Source organism: Hakea prostrata, chromosome 10, assembly GCF_041222555.1.
Source record: "Hakea prostrata isolate BN-2017 chromosome 10, UWA_Hpros_2, whole genome shotgun sequence".
Taxonomy (NCBI): Eukaryota; Viridiplantae; Streptophyta; class Magnoliopsida; order Proteales; family Proteaceae; genus Hakea; species Hakea prostrata.
In genome coordinates this window covers 30,268,327-30,288,553 of record NC_142609.1, presented here as the reverse complement: position 1 = coordinate 30,288,553, position 20,227 = coordinate 30,268,327, and the positions used below count along the sequence as shown (strand labels likewise).

The 20,227-nt window shown below is 38.1% G+C and overlaps 1 pseudogene across 1 annotated transcript; it reads left to right on the top strand.

Annotated features, from left to right (window-relative positions):
• Positions 1 to 16,160: 16,160 nt before the first annotated feature.
• Positions 16,161 to 19,904, top strand: LOC149002458 (protein ETHYLENE INSENSITIVE 3 pseudogene; annotated as a pseudogene). The gene is made up of 2 exons (XR_016170333.1): positions 16,161 to 16,299; positions 17,327 to 19,904. The product of XR_016170333.1 is annotated as a protein ETHYLENE INSENSITIVE 3 pseudogene (transcript).
• Positions 19,905 to 20,227: the final 323 nt, after the last annotated feature.

Here is a 20,227-nt window from a genome sequence, read left to right as displayed (position 1 = left end):
TGATCTTCGGGGCTGTGGATCACACTCCCGGGTATGCCAGTTAGGGTACCGGCTGGGGGGGGATGTGACAAAGGGGGTAATGGGTTTTGTCAAATCCAACCCAAACCTAGCCAGGTCACCCTATCTGTTTTGGGTAAAGAAGGGTTAGTTTAAATGTTACACCTTAAAGTTGGACCTTGATTTGATCTTAGCTTATTGCTTGTAGACCCTTTTGGTTGATGATTTGGTGTCGGAACCCAAGCCCATGGACATTGTCGATGATGCCCCTCACTTGAGAGCATTGTCAGTGTTAGTTTTGAATCTGCACACCAAAGAGGGGTGAATTAGTTGAAATACCTAATGAACTCCTGTGCTCAATATGATGGTATTTCCAAAAACTAGACTTCTTGATGGACTTGTAGGAGAAAACCTCACTCAATTTGACCCCATATAACCTTCCAAATCCCTGTCCGAAGTTGCTGAACTATGTCTGGCAAATCCTGCTTGCGCATCGAAGAAGGTGAGCCTAGTTGGTGGACCTAATGGACTCACATGCTTGATCTGAAAGTATTTCTGGAAACTAGACTTCTTGATTGACTCGTAGAAGAAAACCTCAGCCAATTTGACCTTGTATAGCCCTCGGAATCCCTGTTTGAACCTTGTTGTCCTGATTGGTTGACTCATTGGTCGACTGGACCAGTAGACCAATCCAATCGACCAATGAGTTCTGTTTTTGCTAATTTGGTCGTGGCTGCTCTATTTAAGTCCAAATCTTGGGATTACTTCGCCTCCTATGCCTCCTAAGCCTCTGGAATGAGTTAGAACCCTAATCTAATCAATTCCCTTGCATTCCTTGGTGATCTCTCACAAGACTTGAAGTAATCTTCTTCCTCTCGCATCAAAGGTATGTCTACTCTCTTTTCTTTCTTCTCCATCTCTGATTTTCTTTCTTTAATCTGTTCTTGGCTGAGATCAGGAAGAAGATGATGCACTCTTGCAACCATCCACTCCATGATCTCATCTTGTTCCTTGAGATCTATGATCATCATCATGATCTCAACCCCAGCCAGTTGAATTCTTGAAACCCTAATCTTGAAACCCTAACCTTGTGTGATCATCCGGAGAACCTTTGGTAACCTCCCATGTGAGGGAAACCTCATGGGTAATGTGGAGGTTGATCTAAATTCAATATTCTTTAATTCTTTTTGTTGTAATTGGCCAATCATCAATTCCCTCCCTCCTGTGATCTCAACCTTTTTCATGCAAGCCAAAAAAGGTGAAACCCTAACTTCTTGGATCAAACCAAGGACCCTTAGTTTGATCTTGTTAACCTCCAATCAATGTGTTTCCCTTACTAGAATTGTAACCTATCAATCTTTAATTCTTTATCCTTGATCATACTATATTTTCTTCATGATCCATGTTTAACCTAATTAGGATTTCTAAATTATTCTTTCTTTGTTCTTGTTCTTGATTGAGATCAGGAAGAAGATGCTGCAATCTTGCAACCATCTATTCCATGATCTCATTCCATCCTTTGAGATCTATGATCATCGTCATGATCTCAACCCTAGCCAAAAGGGAGAGATTTTGAGGGGAAATTCTTGGGTAACCCTCATGAGAGGTTAACCAATTTGGGAACCCTTTTATTTTTGTTAATTCATTGGACCCTCCCCAAAACCTTTCTTGATTGTAAATTCTTTGCCCTAGGGTGAATCTTTATTCTCCCTAGTCTTTCCGTGGGATACACGGATCCTTGTTAGTAAATCCCTAATCGTATGATTAGAATTTTTTTCCTTTCACTTTAATTGAGAACCTTATTTTCTCTCATTGGTAGACCCTTCCTAATTCCATTCTTGATTTTGAAATACTAATGAGATGTTCCTTTATCTATCTTGGGTTGTTTTTGTGAAGTTAATTATGGGTAACTCTCATGGGAGGTAACCAACTCTTATGAGAGGTAACCATATCTGAGACCCTAATGTTCTTTTATCTTTTGGAAACTTCCCAACACCTTTTCAGATTGTGCATTCTTTGTTTCTTTTTCCCTAGGGTGAATCTTGATTACCCCTAGCCTTTCCATGAGAGCCATCGGTTATGTATGATGAAACCCTAACCCCTTTGTTATAGACCTTTTGAGATTGATTTTCGGACTAAGATCTCCCCCATGTCTTCATTAGGGTTAGGTTGTACTTGGTCATCAACCTCATGGGTAATGTTTCTATTAACCTAAACAATATTTTCTTATTATGTTCTTGATTGCAATCATTCCCTCTCTTTCTGTGATCATAACCTTTTTATGGGAACCATAAGGTTGAAACCCTAGTTCTTGGGTTAGATCAAGAACCCATATTTTTACCATGACTTGATGATTTTATCTTCCCATATGATTCTAATACATCCTAGGAAGTTCCCCTTCGAACTTCAGATCAATCCGACTTCAAACGAAGAAGTTATGGCCAAAACTGTTTTCACTATTCCGTACTGACTCGATTGGTCGACTGCTTGGTCGACTAGGTCAGTAGACCAAGGCAATCGACCAATGAAGTCAGTAGCTTCAATTTTCGCTCAGTTTGATTCGTTTGCTCTCTGATCTTTTAGGTATCTTTCCTAATGTTGTATCTATGCTTGTTAGGGGTTTATTTGCCATGTTTGGTGTCTCTCTCTTTGATCTTTGGATTATCTTCGGCGATAATCAAGGTAAGGACAATTATTCCTTAACTGCATAGATTACTTGTTCTCTGGTTTCTACTTTGTGAAACTATGAGATTACCTACTGTTGTTGCACTTTAATTATGATCTCCTACTGTGAGAACAGTAACACTTGTTTATATCATTTTTTTATTATTCATGTTACATGAATTACTTATTACTGCTTAATTTGATTTTACTTTTACATTCTCTTTTATATGATGAACTACTGGTTGTGTATGTCATGACTGATCTGAGAATGTGTTTGATTAAGTTTGGTTTGGGATTGGTAGGTGTCCTTTTGACACTTCTGTCCTTGGACATTATCGGAAATAGTATGGGATGTTTCCGAGGTTGCCCATTGACGCTTTCCCGAATCATTGGTTGTCATACCTAGGGATGTCTAGCAGTGTTTGGCTAGGTTATACCCCTGTTATATCAGACCCGATTTGGAAGGGTATTGAGACCGAACGACCCGTGGTAGCAATGGGGATTCACGGGCGCTCAAGGCCGGTGAGTTATATCCGTGAGAGGACGGGAATCACATTGTGGGGGCCATTTATTGGAGGGTTGCATATGGCTGGACTTGGGCTCATGGGTGCTCAAGACCGGTGAGTTATATCCGTGAGAGGACATGAGAGCTTCCCGTATACCATATGTGGATAACCAATAGGGTTGATGAGTCCGGTGAGTAATATCCGTGACTCTAGTGGAAAGGATACCGGAAAGGATCGCCCGAGGCGAGGAATGGAAGTATCTGGACCTGAGTTGATATAACTGAGTAGATGACTTGCATTGGGCTAGGCTTTTCCCTGACATGCGCCGGTACTTATGCCAAATGGTTGTGAGAGAGTGTGTTGACTTAACCCCCTGCCATGGTTTGTCCTGAGGGATGCAGGACCCATTACCAACCGGCTGCCCAAGATATCTTAAATGGTTGAGGGAACCCAAGATATCTTAAATGGTTGAGGGTGTGAGCGGACCTTCCCAAAGAAGTACGGTGCTATGACTTAAAGCATGTCTGCCATAGAGACCAGCATACATAGAGTTTAGATGCATTCATACATTATCTGTTTCATATTGCATTGCATCTTGTTATGGTTTGCTTCCATGTTATTTATGTTGTTATGGATTAATTTGCTTTACTGAGTTTCTTTCGAAACTCATTCCATTTTTGTACAATCTGTTGTTAGACTTCTCTACAGGTTCGGATTTCTTTGACGATCCATATAAGGAAGCGCAAAGTGAAGAAGATGAAGACTGAAGGAGAAGAAGAGCCTGATGAAGATGTGGATTTGATTTCTTTTGTTCCTTCTAGACTTATCTTTTACTTTACTTGTATTAGCTTAGAGCTTTATTTAGATTTCGATCTACCTTCCGCATGTGTTTGTAGGGTATATTTCCGCTATACTCTACAGCTGTCTTTTGATTTGGTATCTTGTTATTTCGCACTCTGATATTCTATAGTGATCCTTTTGAGATCCTTTCTTGACTTTTATCATAAATTACTTGAACATTATGATTTGTTCTTGCTTTTGATTATGTTATTGTGTGAAATGGATTTGATCGTTCTTAAACTTGATCTTTTGGGTTGTGGATCACTCCCTCGGGTATGCCAGTTAAGGTACCGGCTGGGGGGATGTGACAGGTTTCATGCAAGAAAAGCCAGGCAATTTCAAGAGCTCTTGGATGATTGTAGATTTGTGGAAGTTGTTTCGAGTGGCCCTAAACTTACCTAGACAAATAATCATAGAGGAAGGTGATCCTTTGTAGTTGCACTTTTTGTAATCTGCTCCCAAGCTTTAAGTTCTTACATTAGATCCGAAGAAGTTACTAACCAGCTGAAAGGACTGAAAATCAAAGGTAGGAAGAAAAAAATATCTCACATCTTTTATTCATGGATGAAAGTCTCCTATTCTCAGAGGTGAACTTGGAATGGATTTTTAATTTGAAGGAAGCACTTAAGCTATTTTGCTTAGCGAGTGGATATCAGGTCAATAACAAAAAATTAGTGCTTACATTCAGTGCTAATACTCCTACTAGAATTAAAAGGTGGTTTGGCGCATTCTAAAGATTAGATTTGGGGAGGGCCCAACTACATACTTGGGAATGCCAATGGAAGTGGGAGTGAACAAAGCTAAGGTATTTCATGTTTTGGAGGAAAGACAAACAAAGAAGTTATCACGATGGTTCATCACTATCTCACACATACTGGTCGAGCGATTCTTATCAAGGCCTCAGCCCAACCGGTGAGTAAGTATGTTGGAATGCACTACAAAGATCCCTAACTCATTTCATCAAAAAACTAGATGGCAGCTCCCTCGTTTCTTTTGGGTGGTAATAGTTAAGGTAAAATAGTACATTGGATTGCATGGGATAAAATAGTTCAAAGTAAAGCTAATGGAGGTTTGGGGATTAAAGACACAGAGCTACATAATAAGGTTCTAAAATCGCGAGCAACATGGCGACTATTTGCAGAATTTAATAGTGAATGGGCTCTGATGATGAAAGATATTTATTTTCCTTGCACCTCTGTATTACAAGCACAGTTGAGAGCATCCCCCTTATGGGGATGGGAAGCATTTGAGAAGGTCTTGAAGTGGTGAACAAGGGTTGATCTGGAAGGCGGGTAGGATATTGCAATTTGAGTGATAAATATATTCCATCGGTTGAAGGCTATAAGGTTCAATAGCTTGACGGTACTAACCTTTCCTATCAAAAAGTTTCGGAATTGATAGATCAGATTACAAGAGAATCGAAGAAAGACTAGCTAGAAGCTTTATTTACAACAAATGAGGTAGCAACTAACCTTAAAATTAATCTCTCTCGCTTTGCAACAAATGACAAATTGGTTTGGGGGCTTCCAAAGATGGCAAGTATTTAGTTAAGTCAACATATACAATGATACTTGAAGAGCGAACAAAAAAGAAAGCTATGTAGCCTTCTACTTCATCACAAGGTCGATGGGAGATGACCCCATCGTCGGTATGGAAGGAAATCTAGAATTTAAAGATATTGCCAAAAGTTAAAATATGCAGGACTTGTGGAGGAGGTATAGCTTCAGGAGAAAGCCTAACTGTAAGGAAACTCTCTCTCGACTCTTTTTGTCCTCGGTACAATCATCATGTGGAAACCCCAGAGCAAATCCTATTGCATTGCCCTTTTACACAGGTAATTTCATATGGTAGTTTTCTATCGCAATGTCTCCCTATGGATCAAGACTTTGGGCTAGGGCATTTGGTGGAATCTTGGGAAGATTGGAAACATATGAGTAAAGAAAAATTATCAGATTTGAAAAGTATGGCAGGTTTCATAGCGTGGAATATTTGGCTAACAAGAAATAATCTAGTTTTTTTGGGATTAATGAGGACCCGATCAACATTTTACATAGAGCATACAAGGCATTTAAGGAGTATGTAAACGCTCAAGTAAGAAAGCCCAACGATACTCAGTAGCATGTTCACTAAGCATAGGAGAAAATTTGGGTTCCTCCTGAGGATAATGGCTTAAGGTGAATTGTGATGCTTCTTGGAAAAAAGGAGAGTCGATCGGTGGCGTTGGAGTGATATGTAGGTATGAACTTGGTTGCCTTGTTTTTGCTATAGCAGATAAGGCAATTTTTTTCAGTGCAAGAGAAGGGGAAGCTCTCGCTATATGAAGAGCTTTACAAGAGGTTATTTTGAAAGGGTTGGATAAGATCATTTTGGAGTCTAATTGCATGGAGGTGATTGGTCCATTGAGTAGAACTTCTTACTCAACTCATCTTTCTCTTCAACCCAGTCTAGATGATATCTCTATGTTATAGTCTCAGCTTCAATGTTGTGTTTTTCCCCATGTTTCTCACTCAGCTATACAGTAGCTGATGAGCTTGCTAAGAGGGGCCATGTCAGGTGGAAACATGACATTAATGTTAGACCTTCTAGGGTTTTCCTCAAAACCCTAATCAATAATAAAATTATGCAAGAACTAAAATATGATATTAAATTTCGAAAGTATTGGGCATACCTTACACCAGACGTATATTGAAAAAGATTGAAGCAAACTTTGAATACCAAATTTGCAGAATGACGAAGCCTTCTCCAATCTCCTCATCTTTCTACCATACCTCTTTCTTGTGGAGAGAGAAGAGAACAAAAGAACTTGAGAGATTGAAGGGACCCCATCATAGCTATTTATAATAGTAATCCCAAACCCTAGTCCACTTCCACAATGGACTAGCCCATCTCAAACCTAATGGCACTGCATCGGCCTGATGTGTTGAGACCACCATCAATTAATAACCCCAGTAATTAATCCAAGCCCATATATTTCCTAGAATAAACTTAACAATCTCCCACTTGGGCTAGATTAATTACTGTGTTATGATTGATGTGGCCATGGAATCTCAATTACAAAAATCTACTATTAATCCTTGATCTAGTCAACAAGTTCACTAATGTCGGACAATAGTAGAATATATGTCTCATCATACGACATATTTTTTTTTTCTATCAGTCATAACAGAAGTTTACTTACTAACTAAACTGAAATGAGATGAACAAAAAATACTCAACAATTGTGATCACATAAACGACATTATTCCTTGTTGATCCTTCATCTTACCCCTGAATATCGTCATATTCATGGGTTGCCTTGAACACCATCACATTTAAGGTCAACACATATTTAGGTCCAAGGCCATGGTCAATAGTCAATCTATCAATTATGATTAAAGCCACACTGGGACAATGGTAAAATTATCATTTTCAAAACATCTCAACAACAAAGCACAATTAAATTCATGCATGCATCAAAACATCTATAAGAAAATAATTCATTCATCATATATATATACATATATCAATATCAATTCATTAACTCCCACTGAGTTCTCCCACTAAACAAGCATAAATTTAATCGAGAACAGATCATAAGATCAATCAAACTATCAAATAACAGTAATGTGAGTGCAAAGTTCAATCATCAAAACATAAGAATTACTAAGGGAAAAAGGTCTCATCCCTTGTTTTATTCTTTCTTCCCATCCTTAGAGTCTTTCTTCTCAAGCCAAGATCTACGTGCATTACAGTCTCTCTTAAAATGTCCATTTTGATCACACCAGTAACACTTAATATCATCATGGTTCTTCATTTCCTTGTTATATGGATGATACTTGTTTTTCTTGGAAGAAAATTGTTTGTTCTTATGAGACCCACTAGCAAATGCCTTGTTGTGTTCAATCAGATTCATAGTCTCGATTCTTGTTATTTTCTTGTCGCTTTCTTCTTGAGCACATATGGAAATAAGGTTTTTCGTAGTCTTTTCCTTTGTCTGCGATTGAGTGAAGTTCTAAACGTAGCGTATGAATCTGGAAGAGATTTGATAGCAAGATGAATTAGAAATTCATCATCGATCGTTGTTCCAAGATCTTTTAATTTATCTGCAGTAGAATACATCTCCAGAATATATTCTCTAACACTTCCCGTACCATCAAATGTAGATGAAGTTAGTTTGGACATCAGTTCTCCTTTCTCACCCTTTTGTGATAACTCAAACACTACTTTTATCTCTGCAAGATATTCTATTGCAGTGTCCTTCATCTCTACACTGTCATGCATGGACTAAGGGATGGATTTTTTCATTATAATTAAACTTTGGGATAATTACTATTGGCCCCCTGTACTTTGATTTTATTACTACTGTATCCCCTATACTTTTTAAAATTACTAATCCAACCTTTAACTTTGTCTACAATTACTATTGCCCCCCTACCGTTAGGTTCCGTTAGTTTATTGATGATGTGACATCTTTATATTTTCTCAAAAACTCCAAAATACCATTATACTTATCTCTTTACTTATTTACCCTTTTGTCAAGTTACAATAATACATTTAATTAACTATGGTGAAAAAATAACTATATTCCATTTTATTCTAAAAAAAACCACAAAATAAAGAAAGAATGATTGAATAAAACTCAAATAGAAACCGAAGAGGAAGGAAAATCGAATTCAACTCAAATTGGAAACTGAATATCACCTAAACTATTTTCAAAATAAATGAAGTTTAGTGAAGGTGGGAAACCAAATTGGAATTGGATTTTGCTTATTTCTTTAATTCAAAATAAATGAAGTTTAGTGAAGGTGGGAAACCAAATTGGATTTGGATTTTGCCCATTTCTTTAATTCAAAATAAATGAAGCTTAGTGAAGGCGGGAAACCAAATCGGATTTGGATTTTGCCCATTTCTTTAATTCAAAATAAATGAAGTTTAGTGAAGGTGGGAAACCAAATCGGATTTGGATTTTGCCCATTTCATTAATTCAAAATAAATGAAGTTTAGTGAAGGTGGGAAACCAAATCGGATTTGGATTTTGCCCATTTCATAAATTCAAAATAAATGAAGTTTAGGGTAAAATTGACATTTAATCTAGTTTTTATAAATGGGGTAGCATCGTCTTTTGATTTCTTAATTTTAATGAAGGGCAAATTAGACATTACATATTCAAACTTAACGGCTACTTAACACCGTTATAATGAAGGGGGGGCAACAATAATTTCATAAAGAATAGGGTTTTATTAGTAATAAAATCAAACTATACAAGGGGGCAACTGTCACATCCACCCAGCCGGTACCCCATTTGGAATACCCGGGATGTGATCCACAGTCCAAGGATCAATGATCTGAGGTCTATGCCTCCCACATACACGGTAACACAATCATGAACAGTAATAATCAATGGTAAAAAAAACAGTTAATACTAAGTATCATGAATAAGATAAGATTAACTAAATAGAGTGCGGAATATAGTTAATAATAGAGTGTGATCAAAATCATAAAGGGTGAGAAGCTGTGGTAGCCACCCTCTCAGAGCAGCGGAAAAGAAGTAAATCAAGTTAGTTACATATCCAAGTGTCACCAGAATAATCCAAAAACAAGTTAATTACAAGATCCAAGGTTCCACAAATACACTAGGGGAATGGGGGCACTATGCTAGGGTTTCTTCTATACTAATGGTAGTCTCCTCAACAGTACGGATGAAGTAAACCCAACGCTGCCGCTCCCGCACAACTATGGGGCTAACCCTGATGCGGATAGTAATCCTCCTCAGCTCCAATATACGGATCCTCACCGACGCCACTACCCGGAGGGTAGTATGTGGAATCATAGTTCGCCTCATAGGAGGTGCCATCGTAATCTTCGGTATCTGGAATGTAATCTAAAACATTTGCACAAAAAGGAATGAGTTCGAAGAACTCAAAGAAGGAAGTTATTCCATAATTAGAAATCATACACATTCAGAACATATAATAATGCAATGCGATATGGAACATATGATGCAGATATGAGCCTAACTCTATGAATGCTAGTCTCTAGGGTAGACATGCTTTAAGTCATAGCACCGTACTTCTCTGGGTCGTCAGTCACTCTCCCATTTCCATATCTTGGGAATGCCCGGGGAAGATCGGTAAAGTCATCAAAAAGCCGTGGTAAGGGGATCGGTCACCACTCTCTCACATCACCATTTGGTCAAGTACTAGCGCATGTCACAGTAAAGCCTAGCCCAATGCAAGTCATCTACTCGATCGGTCAAGTCGATTCAGATACGTCCATTCCACGCCCCCGGCGATCCTTTCCGGTATCCTTCACACTAGAGTCAGCGAAATCCCGGATTTCGGACTCATCAACCCTATTGGTCATCCACATAAAGTAAACGGGAAGCTCTCAAGTCCTCTCACGGATTGGTTACCGGTCTTGAGCGCCCGTGAGCCCAAGTCTATCCATATGCAACTCTACCAATAAATGGCCCCTTTCAGGTATCCGTAGCATGGTTTATGTCCCCTACCGGATTGGCTACCGGCCTAGAGCGCCCATCCAACCATACACTACCACGGGTTGTTCGGTCTCAATGCCCTTCCGATTTGGGTCTGACACGACAAGGATGAACCTAGCCACACAACTAGACAATCCTATGTATGTCATCCAATAACTTGGGAGAGTGTCGATAGGCACCATCGGAGAACATCCCATACTATTCCCTCCGATGCCCAAGGACGAAGTGTCGAGGGACACCCCCCAAATCCCAAGTCATACGTAAGCAATCACACATCCAATCTCATCATTTCTCATGCATCCAATGCATATTCATAATAGTAATCAAATCATGATATTGAAACGAATCATTATAAACATAAGCAAATCAAAATGATAAAGTAACACAACAAGAGTATAAAGATTTAAATGCTACTGTTCTAACACATATGTAACAGTCTCATAATGATTGAAAGGAAATTAAGGGATTTCATTCTTTAAATAAAGCACAGTTCAATATTTGATGACTTATATGTTTATGGATATAACCATCATTACCTTGGATGAATTGGTGATGAATTGAGAATACCAAGAATAGTCCAATAGAATTGTTAAGGCCCTAAACAAACATCAATAATAAGTTATAAAAGAAGTCGGGAAGATCGGATGTCATTTGGGTCAAAACTAACCAAGGTTTCTGTTAGAAACAACTTTGGTCGATGGTCTTGGTCGATGGTATTGACCAAAATTGTCTTCGGGACAGAATAGTGAATTTTGGGGATTTTGGTCCGAAATGAGTCTTCCGGTGTTCGGATCAATCTGAAACTTGGAGGCATACTTAACAACAGTAGTAGGACACTATAAATCAAGGAATTAACCCAATCCAATGGTCTAATTAAAAAGCCCCAATTTGAGCTATCAAGTTCAAGTGATAAACATCATGGCATGAGTTGGAATTGATTGCATTAATGAGGAATAGCATGCAATAGTTAGAGGAACTAATAGAAATTCGATTGGAATCATATAGCAATGTTAAACATGAACATAATACACTCTATAGCTCAGTTTGATATCAAATGACATGATGTTAATAGGTAAATCATGGAATACATATGCTAGGCATGAGATAGAAGCATAGCATCAATGAATAGCTAAGGAAATCATGGATTGAACATGAGTAGGCACTTGGAGTGGTGGTTGCAAGGTTGCAGCACCATTCCCAATGTCTCATCAGCAAGGTGACAATAAAAAAGAGTAGAAAATGGTAGGGTAGAGAGTGGAATGAGGAGTCATACCTTAGTGTGGAAGATGAAGACAAGAATCAATGATAAACTAAGTGTCTTTGATGAGGTACTCTTCACACTAACCAAGGAGCTGCTTTGGGAAGCTCTCCCCACGTTCTCAGGTGAGAAAATGATTGCAAAAGGGCTCAAGGCTCGAGGTTATATTAAATAGAAAAGGAATATTCCATGGAATCATTAACTTGGCAGACTGGGATATTTTGGTCGATGGTCCTTGGTCGATGGTATCGACCAAAAGGATCGATCAAAATATTTCCAGCAGAAAACTCAGGTTTAGAACAGCAACTTCAAGTAGGGATTTGAAAGGCTATACAAGGTCAAATTGAGTGAGGTTTTCTTCCACAATTCAATCAAGAAGTCTAGTTTCGGGGAATACCTTCGGATTGTGCACAAGAGGTCATTTGGTACATCAACCATATTAATCTTCTCCGATGCGTAGACTTTCCTTAAACACTGACAATGCATTTAAGCAAGGGGTATCATTGTCAATGTCCATGGGCTCGGTCTCCGAATCATGATCATTAATCAGAATGGTCCATAAATCTCTTCTTCCACCGCTTCGGGTCTTCGGACCTGAATACAACAGTGGATCCGGGTCAGGGTCAAGGTTAGAATAGGGCTGAATATTACAGCAACATTAGTTATCCCTTAAACTTTTCTTATTTGCTGTCACCCATTCTTTATGCTTTAGCTTCTCCTCGTATGTACTTGCAGCCGAAAGATCAGCGGGCTTTGGCTCTTTAAGAGCCACATCAAAATCAAACAATCCAAGTGTAGCATTTATTTTATCTATCCATCTTTTATAGTTTTCTCCATAGAGAGCAAGGATGAAAGCCAAAACATTAGCTTGAGTATACATCTTAAAAGGAGAACAAAAATCCAAAAGAGCAACATAAGTGAGAGTAGACATTCAAACAATCACACGTCACTCTCAGATATACATGTATGAGAATCACACCATACCAAACGTGTTAAATACAAAAACTTTAGCCAACATGAGCTAACCAAGTAATATTTCAACCTTTGGGTTAAAATATACCAAGCCTCACATATAATCTAACAAATACCGTGGGATAGCAATGACTTTTTAAAATTCCTTCACCTTTGGATGATAAGAAACTTATGAAAATCACACAAATACCAAACATGCTAAAGGCAGAAACCTTAGCTAACATAAGTTGACCAAGTAATATTTCAACATTTGGGTTAGAATATACAAGGTCTCATATGTAACTTGCAAATACTGTGGGACAATAACTTTCAAAATTCTTTTCACGTTTGGGTGATTAGAAGCTTCTAAATTATGCTTCCCAAAACATCATAATGTATTAACCCACCTTAAAAAAAAAAAAAAAAAATTGAATGCAACATTAATTCTCGAAAATCTCATTATCTTTGGGTTAATAAAATTCCTTAAGGGCCTGTTTGGTTACGCGAATCCAGAAATTTGAAATCTCTGGATTCACAAATGGGAGATTTTTACCTGTTTGGTTGTGTGAATCTCTAGATTCATGAAATCTAGAGATTCACATTTTTACACTAAAAACGTGAATCTGTAGATTTATGGGTATGAGGTGAAATCCAGAGATTTCACTCATACTATCAAAGCGTTAAAGATTTGAACCATAATTCAATAAATATTTTTTTAGGATAAATCTAAAAATTTCATTCCAAAAATTCAAACTAACCAAACAGTTAATTTTACAAACCATGACTCTAAAGATTTGAAGTCTGTAGATTTGAAATCTCTAAATTTTTGAAATCTACAGACTCAAGTAACCAAACAGACCCTAAATTATTATTCATTTCTACTTGAGTGCATATATCAATATTACTTAGATAACATCATCTTTGGGCAAATGTTACCAAATTTTGACTACTATGGCAGGCAATAAGATGATTGGGGGGGGGGGAAATGCCACTTTGGTGGATTACATTCCTCCTCTTATTATCTCCAACCAAATTTTATAGTCGAAAAGCAAAAATATGCATAATATATTAATATAAAACACAACTAACAAAGGGTTAATGCAAAATTAAATATTTATCTTTCTTTTCTTTTCTTTCCTTTCTTTATTTTCTCCTTCTTTTAGGGGGGCCCATGGCTAGACTAGGGGGGTTCAACTAAGGTCACTCCTGCTTCGTACAAGACGACGCTTCGTATGGAAGAAGGAAAAAATTTTTTTCCTCCAAAACGAACCCAAAACACCCACACAAGACAGGAATCAAGATCTCATCATCTTATATCATCAAAAACTTCACAAAAAAATCAAGATACTTAAAAAATTCACGGATTAACAATTTACGCAAAATATTACCATCCACTCATTTGGATCCCAATAGAAAATCAAATTAACAGAATCTAGTTCCACAATGATTTAGAATTTTAATTAAACCTTAAATCCCTCCATTGAATCAAATCCAAAATCAAATCAACATAATTTAGGATTTCACTTAAACTCTGGATCCTCCCATTGGATCTAATCCAAAATCAAATCAACATAATTTAGGATCCAATCTAAAATCAAATCAACATAATTTAGGAAACCTCGGATCCTCCCATTGGATCCAATCAAATCAACATAATCTAGGGTTTCAATTAAACCCTGGATCCTCCCATTGGGTCCAATAAAAAATCAAATAACATAATTGGATATATTTTTTCTAAAATAAAAAAAAAAAAAATCATTTTAAACCATATAATATGATTTATAAAAGATTATGACTAAAACGAACAATCGATTTTAGTTTTGCAGGAAAGGCTTTGATGCCAACTGTTAGACTTTCTAGGGTTTTTCTCAAAACTCTAATCAATAATAAAACCATGCAAGAACTAGAATACAATATTAAATTTAGAATTATTGGGCATTACTTTACACCAGACATATATTGAAGAAGATTGATGCAAACCTTGAATGCTAAATTTGCAGAGTGACGAAGCCTTCTCCAATCTCTTCGTCTTTCTAGCATACATCTTTCTTGTGGAGAGAGAAGAGAACAAAAGAACTTGAGAGATTGGAGGGACCCCATCATAACTATTTATAATAGCAATCCCAAACCCTAGTCCACTTCCACAATGGACTGGTTTGGCTCATCTCAAACCTAATGGCAGTGCATCGGCCCTATGTGTTGAGACCCCCATCAATTAGTAACCCAAGTAATTAATCCAAGCCTATATATTGGCTAGGATAAACCTAATAATTAATGCCCATTTTCTCTCCATGATTGATTGGTCTTTGTAACTTTTCTTCCATGAATTTTGTTTTTGAATAAATATGCTTTTCACCAAATAAAAGATAGGCAAAATCCGTAAAAAATAGTGGATTTTTTTATTTTTTTTTTTATATATATATATATATATATATATATATATATATATATATATATATATATATATATAATAGTTCGGTTTAACAACTCATTCTTGATTCCTTTCATTTCTAGGTGAATATATTCTCCACGTGATCATTTCAACAATTGGGGTTTTGATATTATCGCATGACAAAATCTCAATTAGGTGAATATATTCTTGAGCTAGATGAACTATGATCCAAACAAGTGCATGTAAAATAAAAACTTTGTGGATGTACTTATAGAGATAGTGGTAACCATATAAGTAGAGATAGTAAGCATAACGAGGTCTTAAGTTTGAACTTCTACCAAAAAAAAAAAAAAAAAAAGTTTGAACGACCGTTCCTCCTTATCTTTTTCCACTTATTGGTTGGGGTGAGAAAAAAAAAAAAATGTAGGCCTCATGTGTAGTGAGATGAGGGAGAAGAAAAGGAAAGAAAAGTGTTTTATGGAAAAGTGATAGTGGTAGGTCTTATTTTTTATTTTTTCATAAAATTCCACAAAATTTATGGAGTTTTAAATGATATGGTGAAAAAGTTGGGCTGTCACATCACTGGACAAGTTTTTTTTTGATTCAATGAAGCTTGTCTTTCACTTTCCCACCAAGCAGCCCCATAATATATAATTTTGGGATTTAAGGAAAAAGTTTGAAAATTTTTTCCACGCCACTTTTATTCCACCAAATAAACGCAGCCTTGTCACAGTTTGAAATGAACAAAAACAAAATTAATAAGTAAACGAGAAAAAGTTCAAAGATATGCTGGTAATTACCACAGTTAATTTCTTCACCTGACACACTGTTCCCAAAAGCCAGGGTTCAGGTATGTGCCTATGCCGCTTCTCCGACACTTACTCAGGTAAGGGAACGCGCTTCTAAGCTCTCTCTCTCTCCATCCCTCTCTCTCTCTCACCGTCTCGTGTCGATGGTTCTTCTTTAACAAAAGAATCCAACTCATTTATTACAGCCATTAACTGCACCTTAACTGCAGTTTAATTTCACCTAACCATAGTTAATAATTACCATAGTATTTCTCTCACTCCCAGACAATTCTGAAAAATCAATATCGCCGCTCTCCTTCTCTCTCCCCCTCTCTTCCCAACTCGTCTTCTCTTTCTCTTCTCGTTCGAGTCTCTGTTAATTGCAGAGCCAGGCGAACTGCTTCATGGATGAAACGAAGACATAATTGGTAGGAGTAATATCTTTGGAGCTTCTCTGAAGAACCCTTCTTCTTTTGCTCTCTTTTTGATTTAATCATTTCTTTTCTATGGATCTCTGAAACTTAATTCTCTTTTCCCGATTGTTTAAAGTCGAAGATGTTGAGTTTTTAGTAGCGGTAGCCTCATAGTTAAAGCTTAAAGTGGTTTTTTTTCTTTCTCATTTGTCGATTAATTTGTGAATTCCATGACTAGTTTTCCCCCGAAAGTCGCTGGCAAACGCTTTGGGATCGGGGAGGTTTGTGTGAAGGTCGTGTCGTTTGGTACTCTCTTTTTCTTTGTTCCATTTAAATTGTCGATTTTTCCTTTAATTCATTTCCGGGCTTTAATTTGTGTCAGTATTTCATTTTTCGGGGGAAGGTCTCTGGTATTGGTTTAATACGCTGAGTGCTGCTCATGGTTTTCTGAGCTATTGGATAATGATTCTCTCTGGTTTGAAGGTATTTTTTTTTGTGGGAACCCATCCTTCTGATAACCAAATTTTGATACTTTGAATTTTTCATTGCCGTCTTAAATGGATTTGTCTGGATTTCGTAAAAATCGCCGGAAATTCTGGGTTCCTCCGTCTCTGGATAATGTTGCTAAAGAGCAAGATCTGGCATTTATTTGTTGATCTAATAGATGAAATCCCTTTGATCTTGATTCGTGCTCTTTATTACAGAGGGTTTTTTTTTTTTTTTGGGGGGGGGGGGGGGCGGCTTAGTTTTCTGTTTTTGGTTTCTTTTGTGCAATTATGGTGTTTGTACTGTCTTTTAGTCTTCATACTTTGTTCTAACTATTACTTTAGCCTCTCTCTTGTTTAAGCGTTTGATCATTAAGTATGAAATTTGATAAGATGCTTCTTTTCCACCTTGTTTTGCTCTCCCTTGGATGTATTAGTTCATGTTAAGTAATTTATATATTTTTTGAAGCTGGATATGGAATGTAGATTTAGTTGTTTCGTTGTAGAAGACGTGATGATTTCTGGGTAGTTTCTTATTTATGCCTCTGTTTTTTTAGGGCCTGGTCAATTTTTGATTCTGTATGGTTGATAAATCCCGAGTGGTATCCGTGGATAGGCCCTGCAACCAGACAGGGAGAGATCGTGAAGTTGCAAAACTTGAAGTGGGTTTTAGTTGAGTCTTCTGTAAAAAACTTGGAAATTGATATCCGGAGCGCAGATCAGTGATGATGGGCATGTTTGAAGAAATGGGTTTTTGTGGGAATCTTGATTTCATGTCTGCTCCACCATCAGGAGGAGATCTGGCCCCTGAAGGTGAACCAGAGGCCACTGCTGAGGAGGACTATAGTGATGAAGAGATTGATGTTGATGAGCTGGAGAGGAGGATGTGGAGGGATCGGATGCTTCATAGACGGCTCAAAGAACAGAACAAGGGGAAAGAGGGAGTCGATACTGCAAAGCAGAGGCAATCACAGGAGCAGGCTCGAAGAAAGAAGATGTCTCGAGCACAAGATGGGATTCTGAAGTATATGCTGAAGATGATGGAAGTTTGCAAAGCTCAGGGTTTTGTATATGGAATCATCCCTGAGAAGGGAAAGCCTGTGAGTGGTGCGTCTGATAATCTTCGTGCATGGTGGAAGGAAAAAGTGAGATTTGATAGAAATGGTCCTGCTGCAATAGCCAAGTATCAGGCTGATAATGCAATTCAGGTGAAGAACGAAGACTCTAACATGGTTGCCTCCACCCCTCATACCCTGCAAGAGCTCCAAGACACTACACTTGGTTCACTCTTGTCGGCTTTGATGCAACACTGTGATCCACCTCAGAGGAGGTTCCCATTGGAGAAGGGTGTTGCTCCACCATGGTGGCCTACAGGCAAAGAAGAATGGTGGCCTCAATTGGAATTCCCTAAGGACCAGGGCCCTCCCCCTTACAAGAAGCCTCATGATCTGAAGAAGGCCTGGAAGGTTAGTGTGCTCACTGCTGTGATCAAGCACATGTTTCCTGATATTGCAAAGATCCGCAAGCTAGTGAGACAATCAAAGTGCTTGCAAGATAAGATGACGGCGAAGGAGAGTGCAACTTGGTTGGCCATAATTAACCAGGAGGAGGCCTTGTCTAGGAAGCTCTATCCTGATCTATGCCCACCGATATCCTCAGCTGGTGGGAGTGGATCTTTTGTTCTCAGTGACAGCAATGAGTATGATGTTGATGGGGTTGAAGATGAACAGAGTTTTGAAGTACAGGAGCTCAAACCTCGTGAGGCAGACATGCTCAATATCAGGATGGGTGGAAACAGGTATTCTTTGCCTGCTCCAGTCAAGGGAGAGATTACCAGCTCAGATTTCTTTCAGAAGAGGAAGTCCTGCGATGAACCTGAAGCAGCGATTGGGGATCATAAAGTATACACTTGTGAGAACCTTCCATGCCCTTACAGTGATTATCGCCTGGGCTTTCTTGACAGAGATGCAAGGAATAATCACCAGGCAAGTTGCCCAAATCGCAGCGTTTCACAAGGTTACGGGGTCTCCAATTTCCAGATTAGTGAAGAAAAACCAGCTATCTTTTCTGGGCCATATGCACAACCCAAGCCTGCGCCACCAGTACCGAACCTGACTCAACAATCTTTTAATCTGTCAGGGCTTGGGCTACCAGATGGTGGGCAGAAAACTATATCTGAGCTTATGTCTCTTTATGATGCCAACTTGCGGCAAAATATGGTCTCAAATCCTGGAAATGTTACGGCTAGAGAAGATCAAAATACTGGAGGGCCAAGAACTCAACTGGATGAGAACTTCTTTGGCGGTAACATGTTTGAGGAGACCAGTGCACCAATCAACCATACAATTGTCCTTCGAGATGAAGTCCAGTATGATCAGTTGAAGGTGTTTGACACACCGTTCAATACCAATCCTGGTGACATTGGTGCGGACTTCAGATTTGGATCTCCTTTCAACTTGCCATCTGTTGATTTTACTGATGCCATGCCTAGAGGAATGGTGGAGCCTTTGTCGTGCAAGCAGGAGAATTCAATCTGGTTCATGTGAGAAGAGCATTCAGCAGCTGTCACTGGGTAGTCCTCTTGGTGATTCATCTGGTTGTCCAGGACTCCAGGGGAGCTTGGTCCCTGGAAATGTAAATTCTTGAAGCAAAGCTGTCACTGCATTTGTCTGCTCTGATCAGGTGAAGCTTTTGCTGGCTACCAGTCAATAGCCTATACTGGATGTGAATCCTTTAGGGACTCATTTCTCTATTGAACTTAGGAACTCAGATTTAGGCATTTAAGGGTCTGTTAATTTGCAGGATTGGAAGTCAGAATTGGGTCAAAATATGTTCCAGACCTTAACATGATCGAATCCTGTAATTAGATTGTAGACTTTGCAGTTTCATACCTTATTTGTATTGAGATTAAATAATGTTAAATATAGTTGTTTAGCAATATGTCTAGTTGCAGGAGTTTTTCTTAAGCAAGGTATCAAATCTTTCTCTTCCCTGTTCGCCTGTTTGATGTTTGACAGAACTTAAGACTGCACTTCTCCTTCTTTTCAACCATTAAATCTATATTTTCTGTTTGTATACAATGTTCATTTCTGTTAAAAATATTATCTGTCTTCATTTTTTCTTTTTCATCAATCTTTAGTAATCTCTTATCTTTCTCCATTGAAATGGTCTCTCCATTTCCAGGTGTACTGGCTTGTTCTATTATTTGTAATTCAAAAATTAACTTAACCAGCATTATGTTGGATGTTTTTGATCTTGAATTCAGTCCATGGGGAAGCCTTACATGGACTACTAAAACTGACTTGAATTGTTATTGGTGTTGGGATGGGTGCACAATCCCTAAGAAGAACACATTTACAATAGTATGAAATTTACCATAGTTGAGCAAAATTTCTGCATTTACACGAGAGAACAAGAGATTTACTATTTTCTTTAAAACCCTCTCCACAGCACTCTCA